This window comes from Petaurus breviceps, unplaced genomic scaffold, assembly GCF_028583685.1.
Source record: "Petaurus breviceps papuanus isolate PSGF00001 unplaced genomic scaffold, PetGlider_PUasm1.0 118, whole genome shotgun sequence".
Taxonomy (NCBI): Eukaryota; Metazoa; Chordata; class Mammalia; order Diprotodontia; family Petauridae; genus Petaurus; species Petaurus breviceps.
In genome coordinates this window covers 19,410,717-19,422,285 of record NW_027185616.1, presented here as the reverse complement: position 1 = coordinate 19,422,285, position 11,569 = coordinate 19,410,717, and positions in this window count along the sequence as shown.

Sequence of the window (11,569 nt, the reverse complement as noted above, 5' to 3'; positions counted from 1 at the left end):
CCCTATAGGAAAAAAAATCTCTTCCCTTCACCCTGACCAATGGTCAAAGCATAAAAGCAGTCACCTAGGTAAGCCAGTCTTCTTAGTGGCATCCTGTGTGCTCAGACTACAATATCTTGGAGAGAGAGACAGACCAACCAAAGTGCCAGTGTTCCTGAGTCCTCTCAAGCCACAGAGCATTTAACCTTTGGGAGATTTTATTACAAATAGAACAGCTAGTTCTCCATAGGAGTGACTTGGAGGAACAGCTCATTTGGGGGGTTTGGAGGAGATACCTATGCTGAGTGCATTGATGAATTTGTTTTTATTTCTTTCCGATATTATGATTAAAGAACTATACAGAGTTGTGCCTTGGTAAGTGACCTATGTTGAAATCACTGGGGACAGAACGATATGTAGGATGGGCATTATAAACTGTGATGTGACTGGAGTCTTGTGAGATGAGTTTTGTTTTTTAACCAGACCTGTGATTAATCACTTTCAGCCAGTATGTGTCAGAGGCAGTAGTCAATAAGCATTTATTAAATACTTACTATGTACCAGGCACTGTGCTAAGTGCTGAAGATACAGTCTCTTTTATAAAGGAGCTCACATTCTAATGGGGAAGAACTCAGCAAACAACTATATGCAAATAAAATATATACAGGATAGATTGGAGGCAAGCTCAGAGGGAAGGCACTAACACGAAAGGGGGTCAGAAAAGGTTTCTTTTTTAAAATTTATTTAATTTTTGTTTTCAACATTCACTTCTATAAGTTTTAAATTTTCTCCCCCTCCCTCTCCCTTCCCTCGCTAAGATGGCTTGCAGTCTGATATGGGCTCTACACTTACATTCCTATTAAACACATTTTCACATTAGTCATGTTGCATAGAAGAATTATAACAAATGGGAAAAACCATGAGAAAGAAAAAAAAAGGCAAATTAAAAAGAAAACAAAAAAAGAAAATAGTCTGCTTCATTCTGCATTCAGACTCCATATTTTTTTTCTCTGAATGTGCATGGCATTTTCCATCATAAGTCCTTTGGAATTGTTTTAGGTCCTTGCATTGCTGAGAAGGGCTAAGCCTACTAAAATCAGTTGTCGCACTCTGTGGCTATTTCTGTGAACAATGTTCTCCTGATTCTGCTCACTTCACTCAGTTCATAGAAATCTTTCCAGGATTTCCTGAAGTCCACCTGTTCATCATTTCTTATAGCATAATAGTATTCCATTACATTCATATACTACAACGTGTTCAGCCATTCCCCAACTGATGGGCATCACCTCAATGTCTAGTTCTTGGCCACCACAAAAAGAGCTGCTATAAATATTTTTGTACACATGGGTCCTTTTCCCATTTTTATGATCTCTTTGTGATACAACCCTAGAAGTGGTATTGCTGGGTCAGAGGGTATCTACATTTTTTATAGCCCTTGGGGTATAGTTCCAAATTGCTCTCCAGGAAAGGTTTCTTACAAAAGGAGGAATTTCAGCAGAGACTTAAAGGAAGCCAGAGAAAGGGATATGAAGAGGGAGAGCATTTTGGTTACAGGGGACAGCCAGTAGAGCTACTTGGTGTGAGGAATGAAATGTCTTGTGCTAAGAACAGAAACAAGACCAATGCCACTGGGCCATGGAATACTAGGAAGAAGAAGACCAGGAAGGTAGGAAAGGATCAGGTCTTCCTGACTCAGAAGTCAGTTCTCTATCTCTGATGCCATGCTAACTATAAAGATGAGTGTCCCCTTCAAAGGACATAGGTATGGGAAGAGAATTAGAGACATTGGTGGTTATCCTTGCACTTGTAGTGTATCAAGTGGGAATGAGTATTTAATTGACAGCCTGATAATTGAATAGGTCCAGGCTTTACTCTGCAACATCCCCTAACTGTGAACCATGTACTGATTGTCCTAAGCATTTGTGCTTTTTGGAGAAGTAGATAGAGAATTTTAATCATCATAGAATCTCAAAATTTCAAAAGCATCTTTCAAGGCCATTTATGAGCAGAAATTCTCTTTACAGCAGCCTTAACAAGAAGCCATAAAACTTTCACTTGAAGGCCTCTAGGGAGGTCAAATAAATTACCTCTCAAGGCTCCCTGTCTTTACTTTTGGGTAGCTCCAATTGTTAAGAAGGTTCTCCTTTCATCAAACAGGAATCTTTGCAATTGCCACCCATTGCCCCAAATTCTGTGCTTTGAGGCACTTCATATACTTGAAGACAGTTATCACTTCTCACTAATACTTATACAGACTAAGTATCCCAAGTTCCTTCAGCTGATCTCCATATGAAATCATCTCACCGTCTCTTTGCTATCTTGGTTGGCTTGTTTTACATGTTGCCTGAAAATCCATAGTCAGGTTGTCCTCCCTTTAGTTTAAGACTCTGTTTATTCATTCATTCATTCATTCAATAAACATTAATTCAAATTCAAATATTTATGGCAAAACACTTCAAGCCATTATCTATACCTTATAACAATGAGAATAGCAATAATAACCATTGACATTTATAGCACTTTTTATACATAATCTCATTTGAGCTTCAGAACAATCATCTCTATTTTGGTTGACCCATGGTGACAAGATTAGTAAATGGAAGACTGAGGACTGAGTTGACTTCAATTCCAGGATCTAACCTCTACACCACCTTAGTAGGGTTAAAGAACCTGAGAGTTGGAACTGAGAGTAGATAGGCTTAATGACAAAGGGTGACTGAGGGTACTGGGCATTGCTTGTTCTTCTCTTTACAGCTTTGCTTAGGAATAGCCTTGTCCTGAGTGAATTCATCTAGGCCTGCCCAATTTTCCAGGTGTCTTCTTTTCCTCCTGAATATATCCGAGCAACCAGAAGTTCATTTGTTTTGATTGTTAGATTATCAACCTCACAGGACACAGTAAATTTTTACAGATTCACCTAGTGAGGGAAAATTTAGTAAATTCTTCTTTGTTTTCCTGGATTCAGAAATTCTGAATTAGTCCCAGGTTCACAACTGAAATGTAACTGGGTTATTGATGGGTTTTTTTCTTTTTCATTTGTTTGGTTTTAGTCTTCTTCTATGATAGCTTCTTTCTAGAGCTCTATTTTTTTTCTCTATATTTGCAAACCAGAAAGGATTTAGGGCTATTACGTGCCATGAGCAGAATTTTAAAGATTTGAAAGGTATGGGAACATGTGGAGAAAGGACACAGGTTTACAAAGCTACTCTTTGCTTTGTTAACATGACCCTTGAGTAAGTTTTGTTTTCTCTCATCTCCATTGTTCCCTGTGCGTGAAATGTGTTCCTTCCTCCTCTCTGTTGAGATCCTATCCATCCTTTAAAAGCCCAATTCAAATGCCATGGAACTTCCTTTTTCCACCCACATTCCCCAAAACCTTTCTCCTCTTAATCTTTGCTCTTTCCTGGCTTCACATAGAACTTTGTTCTATAATTCGCTAAAGAAGTATCTATTATATGTGCTTATGCTTTATCCCCTACTAGACTGTAAGTTCCCTAAGGATGTTGATTGTTTTACCTAAACTTTGTGTGTCTTTCGGCACTTATTACAATTGAATGATTGGATGAAAGAATACTAACTAATAATAAATACTAACAAGTTTCCAAAATAGCTACTAGACTTAATTATGGAATTCAACACCCCCATCTCCATATATACTTTATATCCTTATCCCCAGATAAAAATGTTATACTTTGAAACTAGATATACAATTTTTTTGGTCTGGACCTGTGATTTCATCATTGTAGGGGACTATCAGTATGGAAACTCCCTCCTGTAATTTATACTTTCAGTGTTTCTAAGAGTTAGTGAGAGGATGAATTATTTGTTCACGATCACACAGCTAGTATGTGCTGGAGGCAGGAAATGGTCTTCCTGTTACTCAGTCTTGCCCACTAGCCAGTATACCACACAACCTCTTGTTAAATAAAGTCTATATGTTTCTGTTCAAAATAGTTGAAAATTCCATTTTTTAAACCTTAGATTACACATACTTGTTAAACTGAATCAGAGAATGTGGTGCAATAAATAAATATCCAGAGCAAACATTTTATGCCAAAAAGAATAGAGCAAAATAAGACATCAAAGACAGGTTGGAATGAGGTTGTGAATACTCTTAAAGTTTGAATCTTATTCTGTGCGTAATAGAGAGCCAAAGAAAGTTTTTGAGGGGGGGAAGTGATATGAGATACAGCAAATATATGAATAATAGATTGAAAAGGGGGAAATACAGGAAACAAAAAGACCAGTTACATTATTGTAATAACTCATTTAAGATGCCTGAACTGAAGAGTGGAGGGAGAGATAGTATGAATGGAGAAAAAGGGACAAATTTGAGAGATGTTTTAAAGGTTGAATCAATTAGGACTTGGCAAATGATTAAATGTGGGGGATGTGGGAGTGGGAATAGCCAATGACAATTCTAAGGTTTCAAACCTTGATGACTGGTAGCCTGGATAACATCCATGTAAAAAGTGATGTTGGGAATGGAGTCATGTATTATGCAGGAAAGAAGATGCATTGCATTTTGGACATTTTAATTTTGAAGTGCTAGTCAGGTAGAGAAGTTTAGAAGGCAGGTGGAAATGAGGATTATAGCTCAGAGCTGAATAAATAAATTTAGGAGTCATATGCTTAGGAGAAGCAGTGGCATAATGGGTAGAGAGCTGACCTTGGAGCCAGGAAGAATCAAGTTCACATCTTGCCTCTGACACAACCTAGACAAGTCACTAAGCCTCTCGATTCTCCTGCTCTCTAAGACTCTAAATTGAAAATAAGGTGCAATCCTGCATTGGGGAGGGAGTTTCCTGTACGAATGAATCACAAATCTATCTAGTTCCCATTCAGGACTTAGAGTGATAATTGAAGCAACTGGAACAACCCAGTCATCCAACTTACGTTTTAGTAGATCAAGGTGTGTGTGTGTGTGTGTGTGTGTGTGTGTGTGTGTGTGTGTATGCACCCATCAGTCTATATACACACAATCTGTCATCAGAGGACGAGGCAAGCTGAGCTTAGGAGACATCAATAGAGAGTTACTCACTAGGTACTTTTTTTTTTTGCCTTAGCAGTTCATGAATGGAGTTGTAATCTGTACTGGAAAAGGACCCACAGTGATGAAATTATGGCTCTTTTGAAATACTTAAGTGTAAGAAGTGTCCCTTCTAGATAAAAAGATTCTATAATTCTGTCAGGAGGAAGAAGAGATTTTTAAGGTAGAATGTAAAATAGACAAGAGGAGGATCACAGATTATCCTATAGAGACCCTAACCACTCATCATGTTTGTGATGTGGTCTAGATAATGACTTGTCATTTATACCTTGGATCTGAACTCCCAAGATGTGTATTCAGATTAGCACAGTTGTAACTGCCAATTATGGCACCTGGAGCAATTAATTGGGGGTAGGAGGAAGTGGTACCCTGGGACACCACCCTGTTGGGTGAAGTGAAGATCCTAGGCCACTCAAGGCCACTGTGGGAGATTAGGGAGATGTCCAAGACTAAGGAGGAGAAAGAGCAGGGAAGACTTAAGTGGAGTTTACTGAACTCCAGCCCAGAGAGGAGATGAAGTATTCTTTCTTGTATCTTCCTATTTAACTAATTAATTACTTCTGCTCTCCAAGTATTAAACTCTATTACTTCTATATTGATGAAGCATTTTAAGTGCTGCCAATGCCTTCTAATGTTGATAACCTGGTTTAATTAGAGACCTAGTTATAACTCTGTAGATTAGAATCAGATTGGGAGATCTGTGAAAGTTATATCCTTTCTAGTTTCCCTCTGGACCTATCAGATGCTAAGTTCAAAAGATCTCTCATCTGCTGCTTACCTAGTGATGGCTTATGGTTTGACATCTGAAGTACCTTAGCATTTAAAGGAACTTTCTGTAGATAAATGAAGATCACATCTCTTCTTTAGCTCAATAGATAGTGTTCAAGAGCTGCTATGACCAAAAAAAGGAACCCCTCCAAGGATAACCTTGTAATCAGCTCTGCATTTAGCTAAGCTGTTCTTTGGTGACAGACATTTCATCACCAGGTGCGTATACAAAATATTTCCAAGCTGGGTAGGACCTGTTAGAGCTTACATGCCTACTGGCATAGCCTGTGAAAACCAGGATAACTCCTCCCCTCACCCCCATGAACTGGAGAAGGAAATGGCAAACCACACCAGTATCTTTGCCAAGAAGACCCCAAATGGGGTGTGGAAGAGTCAGACACAACTGAAACAATTGAACCACAACTACAAATACTGAAAATTAACTAGCCATAAGAAAAGAAGCTATTTAAGGATCCTAAACTTATCCTGTATTTCCCTTTACAAAAGATCCCCAGGCTCTACTGTCTTTGGTATTCTCAGTCCTTCCCTTCCCCCTCTCCAATTTTTCCTTCAGACACCCAACCCCCACATCCTTAAGGTTCTTATCTTGTGAACCATTTTTTCAAGGTCTCTTTTTTTTAAACCACCCACCAGGTCAGAAAGATGCATTCAGTCCTTTGAGGGGGACAGGAAGTCTTGCCAGGATATAAGCTGATAAGAGCTTAAGGTGTTAGTGATTTTTTTTTCCTTCCATTTTTGTGATTAACTCTTAAAGACTCAAAAGAATGTATTCCTAAGGGTAGAATTTAATGGGTAAGATAAAGAGTTGAAAGCAGGGAAGGAGAGGTAATCACCAGTGTTCAACCTCCCTTAAGGATAGTCCTGCTTCCAGCCCCACATATTAAAAAGATCATATTAATCTACAAATTACTTAAATCACCATTTTAACTGAAAGAACTCAATATATCTATTACTTTCATTAATCAATCAAGAAGCATTTACTAAGCACCTACTATGTACTAGACATATTATATACACAATAAAACTATCCGTAATCTCAAGGAGTTTATATTCTTTAAAAACATTTCTCTTATTTGATTGACTAGGTGTGAGGGACTTTGATAGCACCTCCTCTGGAGGGTGAGGGCATGCCCATTAATACCAAGTTGAGATGATTGAGAGCATCTCTGATGGGGCTCTGGGTCCCCAAATTCATAGACCAATTCAGCATCTCTCTAAGGATGAATGACTTAGTCTTAACTTTGGGGAAAAGTTGATTGATGGATGAATTGTGGATCAGAGCCATTCCTTTGTACTTAGTCTGAAACAGGGGGCAGGCAGATCTACTAGGGTCAGAAGGAGAGGGAGATCTGCAGGGATATAAGACTCAATCATTCCATGAGTATGTTTTAATCCAGGCAAAACAGAGTTCTTCACATTTAGTCATAGTCCCAAACAGTGACTGGGTAGCATTTTTGATCTGATCAGTTTTTGCTCATCATTCTCTACATGCAAAAAAAAAATTCTAATTGATTATATGGTTTTTGTTGTTCAATTGTTTCATTCTGTTCATCTGGTTTGCCATTTCCTTCTCCAGCTCATTTTACAGATGAGGAACAGCAAACAGGGTTAAGCGACGTGTCCAGGGTCACACACCTACTAAGTATCTGAGTGAGGCCAGGAAGGTGACTTCAACCCCTGCATTCTATCCACTGTACCACTTAGCTGCTGCTGATTATATGGCAGCCGTGTGTATTAGAATAACTGTAAAGAATGGGCAAAGATTTCCTTTTCAAAAAATTCTATCCCAGTGCCTTATAACCTGAAAAATCATCCTGGCTTCCCAAAGTCTATGCCAGTAGAGATTAAACTCTCATTTATCATACTAGCAAAAAATTATATTTGCTCTTTGAAGACAAGCCTAAATCATTATATGCAGAGATCAATCAATTCCATTCAAGTTAGTTCAACAAACATTAAATTAATATTTCAATTAAATTAAAGCACCTTCTATGTGCAAAGCCTTTTCTTTCCTAGCCAGAAGGTTGGGCCATGGTGACTCATAGTGCTAGAGATTGAACCTATAATTTCATTGAGGTAGGGACCTTCCAAATGAGGCAAATCCTTCTACCATCTGGAGCCCCTCTATCATCTGAAGGCTAAACTAGGTATATTGGTCTAGGAGTCATTTGTATGGAGATGGTAGTTAAAAACATGGGAAGTGATAATATCATCAAGAAAGAAAATATCCAAATAGAACAGGAATTCCCTGTCAAGGGTGTATAGATGTTTCTGTTTACAGATGAAATTGTGCTAATGGTATAAAGCCCTGAAACACTACAGGAATAATTCACGACCACTCCAAAGGGATTGGTTTAGCTATTCACAGTGCAAAAACAAACTGGATGAATATGTATGGTTCAGATTATGAAATGTTTATGGATTACCCAATGACTTTCTCACTCTCTGTTTATAGTTTCTGTAGCCTCTACAGATAAACAATAAGTTTAAAAAAGTGTACAACAGAAGGAGATTGGAATGAATCATATTTTGGAAATTCCACAATGTTTTCAATGACCCTAAGCTCCTTACTGGCGTAAATCTGGTGTTTATCTTTTTAGCACCAGTATTCTCTTGATGAGATAATATAATTGCAAATTATGGAACAGAAGAAAAAATTTAAGTGAACCAAAGGGCAATGGAAAGACTCATGATAAGTCACTTTGCATCTGCTGCCCTGCCTGGTTTCAACACTGTGGATCATGATGCCCCTGAGAATAAGCTCATCATTTCCAAACCCATGCTGTTTACTCAAGTCTTAATTGACAATACCTCCCTCAGTTCCCTCTACACTCTGGAAGGCTGGAGGGCAGAATACCAAACTTCTGCTAATGCCTTTCTTCATAGAGGGCAGAAACTGGACTTTCTGTATTCATCTGCTGCTCTAGTTTCAATTCCACAGAACAAAATGCCCTGTCACTGGTGTGTGGCACTTAGTAGGCATTTAATGTTTATTGGGTTGGATGTATGAATAGAACACAGGATGTTGACAATACTTGCTTATAAGAATTAGCATAAAACATCATGAAAGATGAATATGATTGGAAAAGACATGGGCTGGTCATGTAGGGAGTAAGAGATAAACAGTGGAACAGTCCAAGTAATGCACTGGTATCTAGGAAATACTGAAAAAAAAAAAAACAGAGAAATTGCTTGATTATTTTGGATAGAGTTTCTATGCAGGATTAATGAGAAAACATCAACAAGAAGGTCAGCATGCATTTGCAATGGAAGAGAAAGGGTCCTCATTAAGGAGATCACAGATCCATTGGAGTAATGAAAATTATAAATATTCATTACCACTTTACTTTTTTACTTGTCCAGAGAATATAGAGAACTTTATCAATCTTCATTCCCTTCATCTTTACAGACTTCAAGCAAAGCATGTGACACTGCAGAGTGAGAATTTTAAAATAAGATTGCCTGCTCTGGGCTTGGCTTATTAGGTTATCAAGGATAAAGTACTTTAACCTTTCTTTCTGTCCTCACTTGTGAAACAAGAATAATGATACCTACAGCTATTGGTTGTACTACTGTGTCTTCTTCTGAATCTTGCACTATATGAAAGATATAATCCCCAGAATATGTCCAAAGAAATGCAACTAAAATGGCCAAGAGGATAAATAATAAAATTAGGACTCTTCAACATGTCATCATAAAGGCCGATACCTATATATTCATAGTGCCTTTATTTGTAATAGTGAAAAAACTGGAAACAACCATTTTGTCCAGCGATTGGCCTAATAAATTATGGTATATTGAAACAATCAAATATTAGTATAAAATGAAAATAATAAAAATGAAGAAAACAAAGAAATATGGAAAGGCTTAAAGTGATACCGTGGGAAGGAGCAGAATCTAATGATATGCACATTGGTCATGACTATAAATTTTTTTAAATTTAATTTATCTTTTTTTGTTACATTTTAAGTTCTGAGCTGTCTCCCTCCTTCTCTCCCCATTCCCCACTAGAGAAGGCTGCTATTTCACACACACACACACACAATAAAACCATACTCTGCATACTTCTATTTACCAGTTCTTTCTCTAGAGATAGATAGCATCTACCTTTGTGTGTGTGTTTGTGTGTATCATATATAATACACACATACATGTACGTATAAACATATATATATAATACTATGCATACTTTTGTTTGTCAGATCTTTCTCTAGAGGTAGATAGCATTTCTTTCTTAAGTCCTTTATAGTTGATTTGACTATAATACTCAGAATAGCCTGGTCATTCACAGTTATTATTTGAATAATTTTGCTGTTAGTGTGTCCAAAATTCTCTTGGTTCTATGACTATAAAAATTAACAGCACTGAAATCTGATAACATCCTAAGAATAAAAAGATTGGAAGGGGATGAAGATAGCTTTAAAAAAATGGTTGAAGTTCCTAGGTTCATATATGATTTAATTTTTAATTGTATTTGTGCTTTTGAGTAGTTTTTAACTATTTTTGTTTTAAAAATAACTGTTTTTGAAGAAAATAAAAGGAAATATGAAGCCTGATAGGAAATGATATGATAAATGGCAAGGACAGCAAATTTCAGAATATTATGGTCATGGTGCATTTTTGAAGGTGGAAAAGGGACTAATGAAGGTAATAAACTTTCTAAAATAATAAACTTAAACTTTGTTGTTGAACTTAGACAAAATGAATTCTATTCAATAAGCTCTTATTGAGCAACTATCCCATGCAAATAGGTGGGCAGAAGATGGGTTAGTAAAAAAAGAAGTTGGACAGTCATATGATTATAGATTTAAAGTTGGAAGGGATTTTTGACATCCTCTAGTCCAATGGTGTCGAACTCAAATGGAAATGGGGACCACTAAACCATAAATATAAGGATTCCTGTGGGTCACATATTAATTTAGAAAACCACATATTAACATTCTGTTCTTTTGCATTTTTATTTATTTTGTTAAATATTTCCCAATTACATTTTAATTTGGTTGGGGGCAACACTGCAATGCCATCCATGTATTTGACACCTCTAGTCTAGTCCTACTTCATTTTACTGTTGTGGAAACTGAGGTCCAGAGAAGTTAAATGGTTTGCCAGAGATGACAGGTGGTAAAAAGCAGAGTTTAGTTTTGAACCTGGGACTTCTGACTCCATCTTGTCTCGGTTTTCAAGAAGCTTTCAATCTAGCTGAGGACATAAAACATATTTGATGATGTTGATATTGCTAATAATAATAATAACTTACATGAATATAATGCTTTAAAGATTATAAAACACTTTCCCCATAACCAGCCTGTAAGGTATCTAGTGCAAGTATTAACCCATTTTACAGATGTGGAAAGGCTCAGGGAAGTTAAAAGATTTGCCCATGGCCACATAGTAGGTCACCAAGCTGAACTAGAACTCAGATTGCTAGCTCTGAACATCATACCAGGCTTGAAAGACACTGTCATAAGGTAGGGAGAGCACTGAATTTACAGTCAGGAGACCTGGGTTAAAATCCTCACGTTTCTAGTTCCGTAATTCTTGATAGGTGACTTAGTTTCTCTAAGCCTCATTTTCTTCATCTATAAAATGAATATAATAATCATTACATAAAGCACCATAAGAACAAAACATTATAAATGTGAATTATTAGATTATTCCAAGTCGTTAAACCCTGTGTGAATGGGAGACTAATTTGTGCAGTTGACATAAATAAGGAAGTTGCCTGGAGGTAGCTTGTTTTGGGGAAGATGA